The following is a 20,194-nucleotide window of genomic DNA, read 5'->3' on the forward strand; positions in this document are numbered from 1 at the left end:
ACCTGCACTGCCCACTAGTTTAGAAGAGCCTTGTTAAGCGAAGATGAGCCAAAAAGATTTGAAACCTGAAAGCTGGCAAGAGCCGGCAGGTCTGTGCCTTTAGAAACCTTATTTTAGTCATTAAAGTGCTGCCAACATGTCATCTCAGAAAATTTTACAAATGATCGTCCCTGGTTTGATAAAGGATATAACGATTTCCCCTCCAAGCCTTTGTCCATCTTATCTATTTATACTGTAAGTTCTCTTGGGTGTGGGCTCTTGCTACATATGTCTTTGCATAGTGATAAATGCTCTCAGAGCCCAGTCTTGGGTGGAGACTCTAGTTACTACTCTAATGCAAATCTTACTAATAAATAGATGGCTGTCTAGCTTCACTGCCTCTGTGCTGACATTCAGCTAGCTAATATTCCACAGTCTCACATAAGATACCCTTATGCTGCTCATTTTAGTTGAGTTCATTTTTCCTTCCTTTACACAGGTGGAAGCTCCCTTCTTGCACGTGATTACAGACCTACACTTAAATTACACATCCAAAGAGGCTGGTAAGAATATGCCACCCCACAGTCCAATGCAGAAGGTTGTCCATGACAGGAATTTGCAGTATAAAACATAAAATCCATTCAGGATGCCTCTTCATCACTACACTACCAGCGGAGACATCTAGCTGGTGATTCACAGCAGTGGAGGGTGCTTTAAATCTTGATTTCTTGCTGCCTGTGAGAGTGGTGCAGCATGTGCTCACTGAGATTTCTGGTCAGCGCTTCAGCTGAGGGCTGGTACAGGTATGAATAGGCTTCTGCACACAGAGTGAGGAATCCCTGTGGCCTGATTCAGTAGGGAGCCCAAAGTGGAATTCCATCCCTGACTCTGCAACTGACTCACCATGGGACCTGATTAAAGTCACTTAACTTCATCTGTGCATCACTTTGCCTACCTATAAAATGGGGATAATGATACTTAACCATGTTTGTAAAATATTTTGAAATTGGTGAATGTGAAGTATTATGTACGTATGTAATATTACTATTTATTTCTCTTTTACTCTGCTGCCAGTGAAGGTAAAATGCCCATTCACTTTCATTCAAGCATAACTAGGTTGCTAGCTGATTCACCGTAATTTTAAATTAGAGCATTTATAATCTCTCCTATTAGATTTAGAGGTTAGCCTGTTTATTGTTTCGTTATTTTTCCATATGTGATGTCTGGAGTATTATTAGAACAAGCATAGATTCCAGAGTCTATGATCTTGCATAAACATATGACTAACCATATGACAAAAAGGATGTAAACTAAAAAGGGAGGTGACTGCAAAATAAATGAAATTGTTAAACCTGAGCTGGGAGGGGGAACTAAGGCACATTTCGCATAGATAGCTACTGAGAATACTAAGCAAATTCAGAAAAATACAGCCAGTTAGGAGACAAAAATAGACATTTTGGTAGCTATGAGTGTTTAAGTACAGAGCTGTCAATTTTGTCAACAAAAATTCTGCACATTTATTTCCAAAGCACTCAAAGAAAATGCTTGATATATTATTGTGCCACATCTAAAGGGCCCATGTAATTGAAAATTCTTTTTCCTTTTCCCTGGCTGACAACTTGTTTGACTGCACAGAACAGAAGAGATATAGACATGTCTTTGACGTCATTTGCCACGCTGCAGGTAAGAAGCAAATCCAAAGATGATTAGATGCTAAACTACGCATTCACTGTTCTGCAAATGAATTTCACTTTCATATGATCAGTCATCTGATGCTTTGCCTGCATGTGTGTGTGTGTGTTCAGCTATAGCCCAGGGTTTATAGCAGACGGAACACATGTGCCATATTAGGTCTTGTGACTTCATTTCTCTCTCTATATAGAGAAAAATAATCTCTCTAAAATGCTTTTACTACTGAGTCCCCACCAAAAGCTGTAGCATTTATATTCCCCAGTCACTTTGATAGCCCGCAGTTTATGGGGTAGAAACTTTTTTAGGAGTTTAATGTTTTAAACTTCTTATAGTTCTGCCTTCTAAGTTGTAAAAGATTTGAATTACCTCTTCTGTATAATTTCTTTCTGAAATGAAAAAAAAAATGTCAGATCAGTTCCTCTTCAACAATGCTGAAGATGCCTCAGCGCTGATTCACTGTTTTTTTATCCCTATAAATATAGGGTCTATTACATGACAAAATGTCAGTTGCAACGTTTCACTGGGACTGAATGAAAGATACAGAGCCACAGAAGAGCAACAGCAACAAAAGCCAGAATGCGCACAAAGAAATGATGACTTGCAGTAGGATATTTCAAGGTCAGGATTTAGAAAATAGATACTCACTATAATGCTACTTTATTCTCTGATGCCTCAGCCTTGTTAGGTCGATTTTTGATGTTCCCATTTGGTTGGAATGGAGTAATTTCAGGACTGGGGATAGTTTTGTTCCAGCAATTTCCTGTTTACCACAAAAACAAGATTCATCCAAAATGGGGGTGAAATATTTGTGACAACATTCAAAATGGGTCTGTTTGCATTTGGTTGCAAATTTAAATTGTTCACGTTTGCATACAGTGTGTTAGCTGCTTGTCTTCAGTGCCAGGTGATAGTATTATAACACCATCTGACAACGAATATTTTGTTGTTGTGGAGGTTGACATTTTATTTTTTAAAAAAGAGAGAAATTCAAAAGAAATTTAAATTCTCTTCTTTTGACATCAAGCTCTTTGGACCGAACACACAACAGGGCCTCGTACAACATGCTGTGAAACGAGCTGTGAGAACCTGACCTAAGTCTCAAAGCCATTTAAATCAATGGAAGGACTCTCTGCAGACTTCCATATTGAGCTTACCACAGCCAGAGAGCACCAGCTTTAGAAGGGGGATGTGTTAGGTCCAACTGAACTCATGTGTCCTGTGAGGCAATGCTGAGCTCTCTTATTGTGCCAGCAGACTTGCCCCCAACAAAGTTCTTCTTCTTGTGTAAAAATAGCAGTCTTAAAAGCTGCTCACTGACGTGTCGGGCAGATTTCTGTGAATAAAGTTGGCTCCTCTGCACTTTCACTTTGTTATGGGTTAAAATAATTTTCTGGGGGTTCTTTTACTACTGTCTTAATCCTGAAGATAAGGTTCCACTTGGCTATTTTCAGTAAAACAGCCAGAGAATGTATGTGAAAGGCAAATACAGAGGGTTTTGAGATTCAGCTGAGCCTCTTCCCTGTGTTCCTGCTTGTAAAGCTCTGAGTGGGCATTGAGAAACATGCGTTTGATTCCTGGCGCTGCTTGACATTAGGCTAATCGTGCAACTTCTCTGCGTGCCAATTCCCCACAAGTAAAATATGGCTAATCAAGCGTAACTACATCACAGGGACGTGGTGAGTTCTATTTCATTGGCTGTAGAATGCCTTGAGTGCTGGTAATGAACAGAACCCTAGAGAAGTACAGAGTATTATGTCATTGCTTTACCTCTGTTATTGTCTAGCAAGTTGAATTAGTAATCAGTCATTTCACTCAAACAGGAAGGCTAGTCTCCTTTTAAGCAATCACCTGCATTTTAACAGGTCTTTTAAAAAAGATGGCTCTGGCCTTTTCTGTTGAGCCATTGTATTACAATAGCCTGCCACTGGCAACAGTGGAAGAGTCAGTCACAAACAGTGCTTAAGGAAAGCTGTTACCCTCTCTTGGCTAGCTACGTCAAAGGTCAATATAAATATGGCATATGGTGTGGGACAGAGTTTGGCTCAAGGAGAGCACCCTTCCTGAAGTGGTCTGCCAAATAGCTGCCTCAAAGGGCTCCAGAGAGAGATTTTTTTTAATAAGCTCATCCTTCTCATTGAAACCAAAATGTCCAGACCTTGAATCCTGTGGTTGAAAGGATAGTTATCCAGCTCCAGCTGTTGCTTCTAGAGCCTAGTTCAAGAATAATGTGTGTAGGTCACTGTTCCCTCTAATTTATGCCCATGTGTGGAATGAATTTTGTTATGTGCACCAGCATGGAAAGGTACCCTTCCACTGGCACCAGCACAGAGCTGCCAAAGTCCTTTCCCTGACCTCTGCAACTCCATGCATGGCAGCCCTGAACTGCACAGCCCCACAGCTTAGAGGGAAGCCTGGTGTGGATCCAGATCTTCAGCTAGAGTAAACCAGCACATTTCCATTGACTTCAAAGGGGCTATGCAACTTTATACGAACTGGAAATGCAGCCTTACATTTCCGCTCCGCAACTGCTTGGGGCAGCACTGTGTTGTTCTAGAGATTTTCTTGGGACTGCAGAGCTGTCAGACTCTTCTGTGCCTTTATTGTGGGAAGCAAGTGATGATGGATTTCTTTGACAATTCCAGTATAAATCTTCTGGTTGGCAGACCCTACCAAGAAAGTCCCTGACCAACAGGTCCAGTTAGTTTGCAAAACAAGGCACATGATTTTTGTTGCCCTTTTTGACTAGTGTGAGGATATTAGGTAACATTTTAGCTGATAGCTCATAAATATGCCAAGATACAAATTTCTCTGAATTAAGAACATATGCAAAGTTACGTAAATACCACATGGCTACTAAAGAAAATTAGTCCAAGGTTTAACATTGTCTTCCCATTAAAACCCCATATTATTTATAGTAGGGATTTGGTCTGAGGAACTCAGAGGGTCAGTCAAACTCTGCTCTGCCATTTGCTCTTCAGATTGCTTCTGGTCATATGTAGAGCCTGCAAATCTAGATATCCACTTTATAGCCATAGATGTTCTCATATTTTTGTGGATGCGGTTATAAATTTTGAACACTGTAAGGCTGAAACCGCTTTATATATGTGGGTATCTGCACCATCTGCAGATGATTTTTGCAGATGAAAGTACCAGGTCTCTAGTGATACACAGTAAATTTTGTTTAGTATTTCCAGAGCTTTAGTGTTTTTGAAGCCAGCCTAGGTCAATAGTTGATCAAAAGCTGCCACCTTCTCATGGGTATTTGGGGGTTTTACATATTTAGATAGTCACAGTCTCATCCCTTTTTATGGTACAGCATTCTGTATCACAGAAAAGACTATTATAATAGACTCTAACTGAATCCCTTGATAACCTTTTGATTAGAGGACATGAAAAATGATGTATCCTTTGAGCCCTTGAGTTAGTCTTTCCAGGTCACTACTGAAGCAATTAGATGTCAGGAATGTCTGCTGCTTGTTTAAGATTAGTAATGTTCAACTGTGACTGCTTGCAGGGAATTTTGCAGAAAGTTTGTGCTTATGTCTGGGCCTTGCTGCTTGGCAGGTGCGTGCCTACACTACACTCTACTCATTGGCGAGACACTTACGATAGAAATTGCTTAAGTATGTGTGTCATTTTCTTGTTGCTTTCGTTAGTGTAAGAGGCAATGGGAGTAAGGAAGACTGTCTAGCTTAGCATATGTATGCATGTAGGGATGTATACACAGTCATTTACTTTAACTTCATCCTGGCTCTGTAAGGTTCTAGGCACTTAGGAACCATAATCACTAAAATCAGAATGTTCCCAATCTGCCACAGGATTGCAAGGGGCAATAGTGATCATTTGGAGGAAGTGTTAGATCCGGGCATAGAAAGCTCCAGAAGGAAGATAAATGGCTCAGGACTTTACTAGTGGATGGCTGATGAAGCCACCTACTTCACCATCACTTGCCTGAATCTGGCTCAGCACAGCAGCAAATGATATTTGATTACTCTCCCAATGGCCAAGTGAACTATGATACCTGCAATTAATTTCATGTTGCATCCTCCATATAGAACTCCACAAAATGATTTGCAGGCAGCACTGTCCATAAGCAAAAGAGAAAAAAGAACTTGAGAAGAGGAAGGTGAGATTTAATAATCAAAATGTGATAAAAGCAGAGGGATATCCTGCTCTTTTAGACAGGGATAGATTAGTTACTAGGTGAACTGCATTTTGGACCTCTCTACATGTAGTTGTCTCTCAGGAGGGAATCATGTGATTCCCCTATGGTTAGACCAGACCTGAGGCGACAGGGCCCTGAATAGCCATTATCTCATCAAGTCCGACTTTTGCCCATCCAGTTCTGTTTTCTCTGATGCACTGACAGCTGTCGTCAGTGACTGGACAGCATCCTTGTAAGCAAAGGGTTATTTGTTTAGAACAAAAGCAATTCAGAAGAAAACAAATCCTAAAACAACAAAAGTGCCTGTATACATGTCTGGCTTACTGGATGTCGCTCATAGTAGTAGCTCCCTATAGACCCTTGTGCAGAGCCTCTCTCTGAGTCTTTCAGCTTGGCTCCCCAGACATCTTCTTGCATGTGCCCCTCTTCCCCTTAGAATCTGTTTTTTAACTCTTTAGTGTTCTTTTGATTTTCAGCCTCCCCAGTTTAGTGAAAGGAGGCGGGAGCCTCTAAGCTAACAGCTAACCTTCGTGTTTGCTGGCATGTGCTGGGGACACTGAGCAAGATCAGTTCTGCTGTTTTCTTGTCAACTCTTCCCACAGCCCCCTGCAAAGTTAAATCAATCCAGGCACACAGAACATACTAATAACTCACCACAATTTTGCAGCAGGTTTACCTTGCTGACCAGGACACTCACCGTATTCGTATCATTATTACCTACTGGTGCTCGTAGATAAGTGCATAGTACCTTCCCATATGCAACACACATTAAACTCTAAAAATATCTGAAAATGAATGCTCAGTAAAAGGCAATTAAATACCATACTTCTGGATATCAGCTGATTGCTGCAGGGACCAGGAAGGAATTTTTCTTGATGAGCACCGTTGCACAAAGGCGATAAGAATTATGTTTTCCTCCTAAAGCAAGGCCTTAGTTATGGGCTACCACAGAAAAGGTGTTGTCTGGCTGCTGTTTTACCTAAATAAATTCCAAAAGAACCCAACAAATTCTAAATCTCATTTTAAAAGGGGCGTGTTTGTCCAGCCGTCCTGCTCCTCCCTGTACTCAGCTTGATACAGGCAGAAGAAATGTTACACAACCCATGTACAAAGTACCCCTTGAGATAAACATTGCCTCATATTGTTAGCATGCTCACTTCTTATAACCAGCACATGGAATCTTTTTCAGAAGGATACAGCACCATGCTGCATTTATTAATAATATAACAAAGCAGCATATTGTTTTCAATCACACACACACACACACACACACACACACACACACACACACGTGCGCGTTCTGCTGGTATTGTAATTACCAGTGTGTTATCCACCCTGACTTCTTGGCCAGATAAATCAGGAACAGGGAAGTGAGATGAATCCTGTCAATCTGGACTGAGGCTCCAAGTTGTAGCAGGACAGAACCCAAAGAATAATACAAGACACCCCCCTTCCTTTATAGGGTTTTCCTCCATGCACGTCTATGCATTTTGCTCTATCAGGCCTTAATCAGTTATTAAGCATCACAATCCGTCCTTCTGCAACATACGTTTATCTGAAAGCTGTTCTTGCCATTATCTGATATCAGTATGCTGAACACACCTCCTGGGTGGTGTTGTCTGGGAAAATCGTTATCAGTCCCCTATCAAGGGTGCTTGTCCCTAACTTTGGGATTCTCCAATCTGTTCATAGTTATTTTGTGCCTCTGAGTCTTCAGCCCTGCCTCTGATCATCTGGGTATGCAGCGGCTTTTATGCCTCTCTAAAAGCATTCTTTTTTTTCATTCACGCGGGCAACACCTTCTCATAATTGTATGGAATGAAGAGTAACTAAGTTTCTTCCTAACACTAACATCACTGTAGAATACAATTTGACATCCAAATACACCAACTACGGCCTGCATTTAATTAGTAACAGAGAGGTAGGCATATTAGTCTGTATCTTCAGATCTGAAGAAGTGGGTCTGCCCCATGAAAGCGCATCACTTAATAAAGTATTTTGTTAATCTTTAAAGTGTTACATGACTGCTTGTTTTGTTTGTATTTAATTAGTATCCCAACTTAAATTCATTATAACTCACTTACTGCCTGGAAAAATTCAAGGTTACATTGTTTATAAGGCTATATTAATTATAACTAATAAACTTATTGTGCACTACAATACTATAAGGCTACACACTGAGGGTATGTCTACACTGGCATTCCTCTTTCAAAAGAGGCATGCAAATGAAGGAATTGAAAATGCAAATGATGTACAGATTTACATATCTGGCACCTCATTTGCATAATCTTCTTTCAAAAGAGCTTTTTTCGAAAGAAGAAAAGCAGTGTAGACGTAGCTTTTTCGAAAGTAATCCCCACCTTCGAAAGACCCCCTTCTTCCTATTTCTTTTTTGGAAGAAGAGATCTTTCAAAGACGGGGTTTACTTTCGGAAGAGCCTGTCTACACTGCTTTTCTTCTTTCGAAAGAAGCTCTTTCAAAACAACAATATGCAAATGAGGTGTCAGATATGTAAATCTGTACCTTATTTGCATTTTAATGTCCTTCATTTACATGTCTCTTTTGAAGGAAGAATGCTGATGTAGACGTAGCCTGAGTGTTAGATTCCGATTATATCATACAGAACAGTACCAACGAGACTATTTGTGGAAAAATGTGCCTCTAAGCATGTAAGAATCTGTCCTTAAGTGTGTTACAGTTTCAAGAGGTGATAGAATAGCAGTTCATCCCAAGTGTGTTTAGCAAACAGAATACAGATAAGCAGATAAGACTTTTGCAATAGTGGCTTTGCCCATCAACTGGGGTAGATAGTTTGTCATTCCAGCATCCTGCATGGACCCTCCTATTTTCAGAAAATATGTGATCAGTGCAGAAGGCTAATAAAACTCATGCGCACACAGTCAAGTGTTCCTTTAAAGCCATTATACCTAAAATAATCTATCAGGAATGTATATTCATCTGCAAACTGCAAAAAATGCATGAAAGAGTTTTCAGCATAAAGCTATTTATTTATTTTTTTATTGCAGTATGAGAAATTAAGTTGCAAATTCTTAAAAATAAATGAGAGATCCCAGGAAAAAGAGAACCAAGTAAGAGGAGGCCACCAACCTTAAAGCCATGTTTTCTTTTCTTTTCTTTTTTTTCCCCCACATTTCCTTAGTGCCTGGTACTGAAGCTAATGTGCAGTGCATATGATAAGAAGCTACCGTGTAGCATGCCATCATTGCTACCTAAAAGCAAATGAAACTGGCATAAATAATTGTGCTGTAGAAAGCCTTTCTGTTGCACCTTGCCTATCACTGACAATTTACATATCTTAGGCAAACCTTTGTCAGCTTCTGTCATTTCTGCACTATTATGTGCCTTTCTGGATAATTACCAGTTAATGTGAAAAAGCAGATGGAAAAAAACCTTGAAATTTCTGATAGAGAATCCTCAAACCTCTCCCCTTATCTGTGCACAGCAGCTTCCTGATTTCAAAAGAAGTTTGAAAACCTTTGTTAAAAATGTCCCTGATTCCCAGTTTGAATGAACCAAATGACATTCAGCTAAAATTATTCAGCTTTTTCCACAATTAAATTCCATTATCGTGAACTGTCAAAGTAAAATGGAAGGTCTCTTAACTAATGTGTCGGTTGTTTGGTTGTATTTTTCGTGGTGCGTTTTGTATAAATCTGTGTGAAGTAGAAGGAGGATAAACAATAACTGTAATTTTGCATCAGTGGGTAGGGCATTCTTAGACCCTTCATTATGGGAATGCTTACGGCATGTTGTGTTTTATTTTATTTTATTTTTTTAAACTTCTCTTCCTGATGCCCCCGTTTTACCCCACAGTGAGACTGATTGGGTAGTTCACCAAACTTAAGGAACGGTGTAAGTATGGTCAGTTTGGTTTTAGTCCAGTAAATGACGTGTTATGCATGCTCCACATATCATGAAGACCAGGCACTAGACAACTTCAAGCAGTTTTCCTTTTTCTTTAATGAAGAAGCAATAACAGCAGTCCCCTTCCCCCTCCCATCTTTTAATGATTTTATTAAAATAGGCAGGCAAATCATCCTGATTTTTTTCACTCGGGTGCATTGTTTGAAATGAAGTATTGCCTCTAACAAGGGGTGCAATGTTGACTGTTTCTAAAGTTTCAGAAGCAAGTTAACAATTTTCCCAAATGGGATATTTCTTTCCCCCTAACTGCTGTGCTCTAATTCTCATATGAGTGTTGTGACTGGGAAGAATGGGAGTTAACTAGTTTTTTAACACTAATGGCAAAGGGGTTTGGTTGTACCTTTCCTCTGGGAAACGTGCTATTTACCAGGCCTGAGGGACATGCTGGTCTCAGGCTTAGCTCTCGTTCCTGAAGGCATTCCTGCTGTTGAAGGCTGTTAGTAGTGAGCGTTACCATCAGAAAATTACAGGTGCCAGCTCCAGCCTCCTCCTGTCCTCTCAGATGCTGTGTCAAGCCCTGACTCCTGGCTCTCTGGCCTCTCCCTGGGGCCATGGGGATGAGTCAGGCCCTGGATCCCAGCCTGTGGTCCAAGGGGGAAGGAAGGCTGGGTTGCTCTCCCCAGTTCCCACTACAGCTTTGGGAGGCAGGGGTCTGGGTGGGTCTAGGGTCAGTCTGCAGCAGTGGGCCCAGCCCTGGGGTGAGTTAAGGGAGTCTGGGGGCCTGTGGGTGCTGGCCTTGGCTTGAGCTCTGGGGGTGGGGGTCTGGGCCATGTCTCTTTCCTGGCTTGAGTGACAGAGGAGAGGGGGCCCAGCCTAGGGCTCTTGTGCTCAGCCCCAGCAGGAGTGGCAGGGGTGGGGTGGGTTAGACCACTATCCCCAGCCCCAGCACGAGCTGTTGTGTGTGTGTGGGGGGAGGGCATGGCCGGCTTTCCTGGCCCCAGCAAGTTGGGGAGGGCTAATTTAGGGGAGTGCAGATGAGCAGTTGGGTTCCCCCTGTGCGGCACAAGGAGGGCCACTTACCATCCTCCATTTGCATGTGGCCACTGTGCTCCTGCTATGGCGGACCCCAGTGGTCAGTCTGCAGACTCACTGTTCCCTGCAGTCACTGGCCCCAGTGGTGAGTCTGAAGAATGTCATCCCTCCTGTCAGTGCCTCTCCCTTTCCATGTTCTGGGAAATCCTGGGAGTTCAGGCATCTTCCACTTTCCAGGCACAACCAAACCCTGACCTTGGTTTAAAAGAGGGTAAGAGGAAGCTGCATACCAAATGCTGTGGTCGTAGCTCTTACGATTTAAGAGGCATTCTTGAATAAAAGGAGAACAGACACACTCTAAAATATATAGCAGATACACGAAGAACACCAAGTGTTTACAGAGGGTAGGTACATTCTGATCTCACACCAGTTTAACTGTATTGAAGTTATATCAGACTGTGGCCCCGATTCAGGAAGGAAAAGCAGTTACTGTGATCCTAAGAGGAATCCATCTCTATTAAGGATAGTACTTACACACTTGCTTACCGTGGAAAACAACAAGAAGTCCTGAGGCACCTTAGAGACTGACAGATATTTTGGAGCATAAGCTTTCGTCGGCAAAGACCCACTTCATCTGACGAAGCAGGTCTTTGCCCACGGAAGCTCATGCTCCAAAATATCTGTTAGTCTCTAAGGTGCCGCAGGACTTCTTGTTGTTTTTGAAGATATGGTCTAACATGGCTACCTCTCTGATATTTGCTTACTGTGGAGGCTTTCATGAATCACAGCCAAATTTGGTTGACTGCGGGAATCCTGTTCTAGAACAGCTGACAGGATTGAAAACCAAGCATCTATTTATTTCATTCGCTCACACAGAGTCGAAAACCAGATGCGTACAGCTGGAGCTGGAAGAGCTGGTACACAATAACTCTAGAACATCTCTTTGATTTGAGCCTTCTAAAGAGTGATATAGGAGTGTTACTGATGATCATTATAATGGGGCACAAAGTAGTCTGATATCTGATGTTGTATCACAGAACTTTAAAATCAAAGGCCGTATGTTTACATGACTGTCATGCTGGTTTAGGCTGATGCTGTTTTCCTTCCTGATTGGCCTTTAGAAAATCTGCATCCCAATAGAATGACATTTCAGTGACTGATTAAAATCAAGAGCTTTTATCTTGCAGAAAGTTTGTTCTTCAAAGTGAAGAAGATAAAAACAAAGTGCTGCTGCAAACAGCAATGAGGAGCAGATGAATGTCAATATGAAGAAAAGGTTTTAATTTCATTATTTTCAATGGGCTCTGTAATTTGATTTAAATTATTTGCACTTGTTGCTGGTTTTGCATCCTTTAATGTCCAGTGTTTTATATCAAACATCCAGCAAAATTAAATCAAACTGTTTTATTGTCTTAGACTTCTTTTGAAACCTCTTGAAGGTCTAAAGCTGATTTGAAAAAAAGAGTTGAATGAATATTAAAAGCTACTTTCAGGTTATTTATAATAGACCACAGTCACTAAGGGCTCACTTTATTTGTGTCTGGTATTGCTGAAATTGTGAACATACTTGTTTCAAAAAAGAGATCAGGCTTCAGGCTTTTGAAATCTGTATATTGCATTTTATTCCATCAGTCAACCAATCAATTTAATAGATGAGGCCTTCTGAGTTGTAAATATGTTCTAACTGTACATATGTTGTACATATCTATGCCTTTATTTACATGAGAAAGGCACAAATCATATGAGGACAATAGGCAGTATTGGAAAGCACATAGCTCCTTTTCATAGTGTGGATATAAATATTGTGTTGTTATTATGAAAACAAGATGTGATTGTTGATGGGATAATGTAAAATATTAAGATAGTGCTGTATATCTGGAACCGTGATCAACACCTCCAAGAGTTATGGGTGAGTTGAGTTTTGCTTTTGAAGTAGGGATTAAACTCCTGTGTTAGGTAGTGTAATATAGTTTTACAAGTTATTGGGTCAACACCTCCGTGGCTTCCCCACCCCTCAACCCATCTAACCCTTCAAAGAGACTCGCATGACTTTATTTTGATGCTGTTTGTCTTGTTTAACTTTTGATCGATTAGCTGTTAGTTTGAACCACTGACCTTCAGGGTAAAATCATTATTTATCTCTTAAGTCTTTCTAGTCCCCTAAACACTCCTTAAACATTTGGGTTTCACTCACTTTCACTTGCCCTTTCATTTTTCATGCTAGCACATTCAGTGCAAAGTGAAAGCTGATCTCTTCAAATTTTCATTTTTTATTTTTCCTGAACACAGAGTAGGCCTGACAGCAAATATCACCTCTAATCAAAAATATCTGTTACACGGGTTTGTACTTCTTTGGGGGTGTTTGGGGGTTTGGTAACTTTTCCATCTTGAGCCTAACTCTCACTCAGTGCCTTATATATTAATTCAGCTCCACTTTTGTTATCAGGTTCTGGCCAGATTATTTAGTTTTTCTTAGCTGGTGTTCTGAATGATTCCTGACAACCAAAACTGAGAGGGAACACAATTTGTAACATGCTGCATGTTGGCTGAGTTCTTGATTAAGCAAGGTCCTATTCATCCCATAAGCTTTTGCTCCTATTTAGTCATTGAAAAGTATTGAATTCATATACAGTCTGTGGTCAGGAGGTTAGATCAGTCAGACCTATGGCATAAATTCTGCACAATCATTCTAGGAGGAGGGTAGACTGAGTAAGAAAGAGGAATAATCCTGGTTGTCTCTCTGAGGAAGAAATATGCCTGGCCTTACAGTGCTGCCCTGGTGCCATCGTAGTGGTTAGTGAAGATGTTACCTATGGCGATGGAAGCGTTTCTCCTCTTTGCATAGGTATTCCATGTTCCAAGAGATGGTAACCATATCAAGGGAGTTCACTCCCATGGATACAATGCTGTTGGCACACAGGACCAGGGTAGAAGGGTTGAGGGGGAAAGGGGGAGTGTTAGATCCAAATTGCGACATGACACGGGGTGGATTTTCCACGTGTTGTGTGTGATGTAGTCATACCAAGATAAATCGATAATGTAGACCAAGCCCCTCTCTGTTTTGGACTAGAAGCCTGACCTGAGGGCACATGACACTTACATTTGCTACTTACATTTATTGTTTCCTGCTCCCGTGTGATGACAACTCACATTTTTTCTCTCTAGCTGCAAGTCCATAGCCGTGATGGTGGAGAGTAGAAGTACCTCATGTTTTCCTGAATATTCCTGTGTTGTGTATCTAAATTGGAAAGGAAGCAATAAAAATCCTCTCCCCTTAATGCTTCTGAACGGCTCATCTGCTCAGTCTTGGGCCATGGAGCCTGGCACCGCTGAAGCAGAAAGTGAGCTCTTCAGGAGGCGAGGAATGAGAAAAGCAGATGCATTTATGGCAGGACTTTCAAAACAGCAACCTTCCTTTTGTTGGTGCAATTTGCTCCTTCAAAATAGGTATCTGAATTTTGTACCTGTGGTTTAACATGTCCGAGTAGCACATACCCTAGTCATAGAATCATAGAACACTAGAACTGAAAGGGACCTCAAGAGGTCATCAAGTCCAGTTCCCTGCCCTCATGGCAGGACCAAGCACCGTCTAGCCCATCCCCGATAAACGTCTATCTAACCTGCATTTACAACCCATTTTACAAGTGCAAGAATGAAGATGCAAATTTTGCAAGTGCCAGAAAGGAGGTTTTTAAAAAATTACCTTAGTCTTTCTAACACATACAAAGCTAACCATAAAAACTGGGATGATGTTACTAAATAGAGCATTGGCACACAGAAACCTCACTTGTATTAATTAAAAGAGCATAAGAGGTGTTGGGGATGTTCAAAAAGGCTCAGAATATTCTACTTCTGGGAGCAAAGGAAATTTTCCCTTTGCTACTGAGAATTTTGCTGACACAAGCTCTGTTATTTTAACTGTCTATGTGTTCCCATTTGCAATATAAAATTTGATGAGATTTACCACAAACTATCATTAATAATAACACTTTGAATCGGGATCCAAACTCTACACCCGTGCAGCAGAATAATTGGGCCGCAGAGGCCGCAGGATACAGGTAATCACTACTGAGCATAGACATTATTGACTGACTTTTATTTTTCTTTTTAAACATTTGTGTTTTAATTCACTAATCGTCTTCATTCACCTGAATTCCAAAGGGCCTTTTGCCAGACTTGTTTTGAGCTACTCAGTACTCTTCAGGTCTGGGAATTTACCCAGACTGACCGTGCTAATTTCAATGTGGAAGAAAGTGCTTAGCATAAATCTATTCTAAGGGACCATTCAAGGTAAAGTGGTCCCTTAATGCCCTTGTAGTCATAGGAGAAAACAAAGCAAAAAAGGTTGGGAGTTGGGGCTTAGTGGATTACAGGTTGCAAATCCAGTGCCATGATTTTTAGTGTCTAGTAAAGTTCTGGATTTCAGCATCCAGGCTTGTCTTGTGAGGGCGCAAGATTGTACAAAATGCGGATATATGAAGTGATCATTTTGTGAAGGGCGTTCACCCATGGTAGACAGGTTGTTTTGTTTTTGTTTTTGTTTTTGTTTTGTTTTTTGTCTTTTATCATTTTTCTGTGTGAGCTCAATCAAGAGTATAGTGATTCCCAAATTCTTGTTATGGGGGCATTTAGCACACTGGAGCTGCGTCTACACGTGCACGCTACTTCGAAGTAGCGGCACCAACTTCGAAATAGCGCCCGTCACGTCTACACACGTCGGGCGCTATTTCGAAGTTGAAATCGACGTTAGGCGGCGAGACGTCGAAGTCGCTAACCCCATGAGCGGATGGGAATAGCGCCCTACTTCGACGTTCAACGTCGAAGTAGGGACAGTGTAGACGATCCGCGTCCCGCAACGTCGAAATTGCCGGGTCCTCCATGGCGCCCATCAGCTGGGGGGTTGAGAGACGCTCTCTCCAGCCCCGCAGCTCACTGGTGGCCGCGTGGAGCGGCCCCTTAAAGGCACCCTCCCCCGCCCTGACTGCAGGAGGCTGAGGGAACGTGCAGGCTGCAGCCTGCACACGCGGTGCAGAGCCTGCCCAGCCCTCAGCCCCTGCAGCAGCCATGGCTGCCCAGCAGCCCCCCCAGCGCCCCCAGGGGCCCCCCCCCAAGGGCAGCCAGGGCAGCCAGCAGAGCCAGAGGACCAAGCAGTCTGGGAAGCGGCAGCGGGGCCCCTCCTGGACGGAGGCCGAGCTGCGGGACCTGCTGGGACTCTGGAGCGAGGAGGAGGTGCTCCAGGTAGTGGGGAGCAAGAGACGGAACGCGGATGCGTTCGCTCGGCTGGCCGACGGCCTGGCTGCCCGGGGTCACCCTGCCCGCACTCCTGACCATGTCCGCAGCAAGGTGAAGGAGCTGCGGCAGGGTTACTCCCGGGCCCGGGATGCGGCCAGCCGATCTGGGGCCGCCCCAGTCACTTGCCCCTTTTACAGGGAGCTCAGGGACATCCTGGGCTCCCGGCACACCTCCCCCCCTCTGGCCACCCTTGACACTTCGGCTGACGAGCCCCAGCAGGCCCTGCAGCGGGGCTCCAGCCCGGAGGTAAGCCCCGCACCCCGGGGGTCCCCCCCGGAGGCCATCCCCGGGACATCACGGCAGGGGGAGGAGGAGGAGGAGGAGGGGGGCTCCTCCTCCACTGATTCCAGCCTGCAGATCCTCCTCCTGCCATCCCGGAGCAGCAGCAGGGCCTCCGACCCCCGGGGATCTCCGGACCATGGGAGCGGACCCACAGGTAGGTACCCCTCTCTGGTGGATACCCCGGGGCTGGAGGGGCGGGGGGAACAGAGATGTGTCCAGGGCCCCCCACACGCTCACATGGCCATGGCCCCAAGGACACCAGGGACAGGGCCCTCACAGCACTGCAGCCAGCAGCCCCTGCCCCCCGCCACCCTGCATGACAGTGCCATGCCCCATCCCCAGGCCAGGGGGGAGCGGAACCTCGAGGGGCCCCCGGGCGGAGGGGGTGGGACACCCCGCAGCACCAGCAGGCGATGGAGTGGGGGGAGTGCCAAAGGGAGACCCAGGCTACAGATGAGCCACCCGAGCCGAGAAGCTCCCAGGGCCAAAGGAGGATCCTGGCGCTACAGCTGGCAGGTGACACCTCTGCCCTGAACAAACAGGAGGGAGGAGCCGAGCTGGCTTGGAATTGGGGGGCGAGGGCGGGGGCCACAGGTAGAGGCTAGGGGAAGGGAGAGCTGGTAGGCAGCCAGCCAGAGGAGGGGGAAAGCTGCATCGCAGAGGGGCCCCCCCTTGGGGTCTTCTCCCCACGACGAGTTGGAAGGACTGTCTCTTCCGACAGCTGGTGCTGTCACTCCTGCCAGAAACTGGCCAGCTGTGGCCTAAGAAACCTCTCCTGCTCTCAGACCCTGCGGGCTGAAGTGAGAGTCGCTCCCACCAGGGGACAGGCTGCAGGGCAGGGGGACCCCTGAACCCCATCCATCACAGCAGCATCTCCCGGGGACGGGGATGGGGAACCTGCAGCACAGGGCGGGGGGGACAAAGGCCATGGCTCGGGGACGACACTAACGCCTGTCTCCATTCTTCTTTCCCCCCTCCTCTCCTGTGTCCTGTACCTGCACCGGCACCATCCGAAGGACCGGAAGAGAGCGCCGGCGAGGCGTCAGTCGTCCCGGAGAGTCCTCCGGGACCCTTGCTCCAGGGAAGCCCCTCGGCCGAGGAACCACCGGCCCCGCGGAGGACAAGACGGCGGACCCTGCGCCTACTGCCGGCGGTGGCCACAGACCCCCAGCTGCTGGCCATCCATCGCCGGCAGCTGGAGGTGTCGGAGCGGCAGCTGGAGGTGTCGGAGCGGCAGCTGGAGGTGTCGCAGCACTACATCCGGCTGCAGGAGCAGGCGCTGGCCTGGCGCCGCGAGTCATGGGGGGCCCTGGTGGACACTGTCAACCGCCTGGTTGATTTCCTGGCCCCCCATGCCGCGCCAGCCGCGCCACCGCCCGCCATGGCCGCTCCTGCAGCCCCACCACCAGCTGCTGCAGCCGCCGCCGGCCCGTCCGCCGTCGCCCCACCACCTCCCCGCGAGGGCCACCGCGCCGAGGGACCCCTGGAGCCACCCAAGACTCGCCGGCACCGATATCTTCCGGTGGAGCCCGCTCCCACCCAGCCGTGGACCAGACTGCAGGCCCGCCGGAGCTCCCGGCCGGGAACGCCCACTGGGGGCCTGTAGGGGGTGAGGGGCCCGGGACGTGGCCCCCCCCCCGATGGACAGACTTTGGGGACTGGGTGGGTGGGTGCTGCCCCTGCTTGCCCCGTCCCCCCTGTAAATAGTTCTCCCCGTTCTCCTCCCTGCTTTTTGGTTTCCTTTTGTGGATGGCGCACCCTGCTTGGAGTTTATTGTTGTACATAGTTTTATTTGTGCCCATCTTGCTTTTGTTACATGTTTGTCCCTCCTTTTTGCTTTCCCTTTCACATGTGTATATTTTTCTATTTCAAAAAAAAAAAAGGTTCAGCCAAAGAAAACATTTACGTTCACCCACAAGTTCGATCTGTTGTTTCTCCTGGACAAGGGGGGGGGGCGGTGGGGTGCCCCATGGTGGTGTGGGCGTTGAGGCAGGAGTGTGGGGGAGGAAGGGGCGGGCAGTCGGGGGCCTGGGCAGAGTTCACCCCGCGGCCTGGTTGTCAAAGTGGGCCCGCAGGGCCTCCCGGACCCGGGTCCCCTCTGGGTCCACCTGCCGACTGGGGGCAGCAGGTGGCTGGAGGTGTGCCCTGCCGGCCTCGGCGGCCCAGCCCTGAAGGAAGGTCTCCCCCTTGCTCTCAACAAGGTTGTGCAGGGCGCAGCAGGCACCCACAATCTGGGGGATGTTGTTGGGGCTGGCATCCAGGCGGGTGAGGAGACATCTCCATCGTCCCTTGAGGCGGCCGAAGGAGCGCTCCACCACCTGGCGCGCACGGTTCAGGCGCGCGTTGAAGCGCTCCTGGCTGGCGGAGAGGTGGCCCGTGTAGGGGCGCATAAGCCACGGCCGGAGGGGGTAGGCCGCATCCGCAATCATGCAGAAGGGCATGGTGGTGTCCCCCAGCGGGATCTCCCGCTGGGGGATGTAGGTCCCCGCCTCCAGACGGCGGCACAGGCCCGAGTTGCGGAAAACCCGGGCGTCGTGGGTGCTGCCAGGCCAGCCCACGTAAATGTCCTGGAACCGTCCCCGGCTGTCCACCAAGGCCTGCAGGACGACTGAATGGTAGCCCTTCCGGTTCACGTATCGGCCTCCGCTGTGGTCCGGGGCGCGGATGGGGATGTGGGTCCCATCCAGAGCCCCGAAGCAGTTGGGGAAGCCCAGGGTGGCAAAGGCAGCAATGGTGGCATCTGGGTCCCCCAGCCTCACGAGTCTGTGCAGGAGCATGTTGTTGATGGCACGCACGACCTGCAGGGAAAGCACATGGGACAGCCTCAATGAGGGGTGAGCAGGGTGTGCATGGCCCTGCCCTGGCCCCCCTGGCCCCCCCGGCCCCCCCTGGCCTGCCCTGCTCTGCCCTGTCCCCCCTGGCCTGCCCTGCTCTTCCCTGGCCCCCCTGCTCTGCCCTGGCCCCCCTGCTCTGCCCTGCTCTGCCCTGGCCCCCCTGCTCTGCCCTGGCCTCCCCCTGTGGGTTCTCTTACCTCCATGAAAACAGCCCCGACGGTGGCCTTTCCGACGCCAAACTGCTGCCCCACGGATCGGTAGCTGTCCGGAGTGGCCAGCTTCCAGACAGCGATGCCGACCCGTTTCTCCATGCTGAGGGCACGCCACATGGCAGTGTCCCGGTGCCGGAGTGCGGGGCTGAGCCACTGGCACAGCTCCAGGAATGTCTGTCGGGTCATCCTGAAGTTGCGGACCCAGTGCTCGTCGTCCCACTCCCCAAGCACCAGGCGCTCCCACCAGTCGGTGCTGGTGGGGTGGCTCCACAGCCGCCGGCGTGTGAGGCGGGGGGTGGAGCGGGGTGCTGCAGGGGTAGGGGCTAAGCCCTGCTGCCCCGGGGGCATCTCCTCCCTTGGGGCAGGAAGGTGCTCAGCTGCCCCCAACATGACAAGAGCCAGGGCAAGCCCTGCTCCTGCCAGGAGGGCTGGCTGGACCTCTAGCTGCTGCTGCTGCGGCTGCTGCTGCTGCTGCTGCTGCTGCTGCTGCTGGGGGTCCATAACTGCGGCGCTCGGGGTCTGTGTGCCTATCTGGCTCGTCAGACCGCGTGCTGTGCAGGCTGAGTGTATGTGGGAGGGGCCCTTTAAGGGAGCGGCTAGCTGTTGCCCCGGAAGCGCTAGCCTGCCCTGTGACCCTGTGTGCAGCTGTGCCTGGCATCCCTATTTCGATGTGTGGTACTTTGACGTGTAGACGTTCCCTCGCTGCACCTATTTCGATGTCGGGCTGCGCAACGTCGAAGTTGAACATCGACGTTGCCGGCCCTGGAGGACGTGTAGACGTTATTCGTCGAAATAGCCTATTTCGATGTCGCAACATCAAA

At 47.1% G+C, this 20,194-nt stretch overlaps 1 long non-coding RNA gene across 1 annotated transcript; it reads left to right on the plus strand.

Annotated features, from left to right (window-relative positions):
- The first annotated feature begins 499 nt into the window (after positions 1 to 499).
- Positions 500 to 2,871, plus strand: LOC142020343 (uncharacterized). The gene is made up of 3 exons (XR_012647373.1): positions 500 to 542; positions 1,615 to 1,662; positions 2,154 to 2,871. It is a non-coding gene; the product is annotated as an uncharacterized LOC142020343 (long non-coding RNA).
- Positions 2,872 to 20,194: the final 17,323 nt, after the last annotated feature.

Source organism: Carettochelys insculpta, chromosome 13 (genome assembly GCF_033958435.1).
Source record: "Carettochelys insculpta isolate YL-2023 chromosome 13, ASM3395843v1, whole genome shotgun sequence".
Classification (NCBI taxonomy): Eukaryota; Metazoa; Chordata; order Testudines; family Carettochelyidae; genus Carettochelys; species Carettochelys insculpta.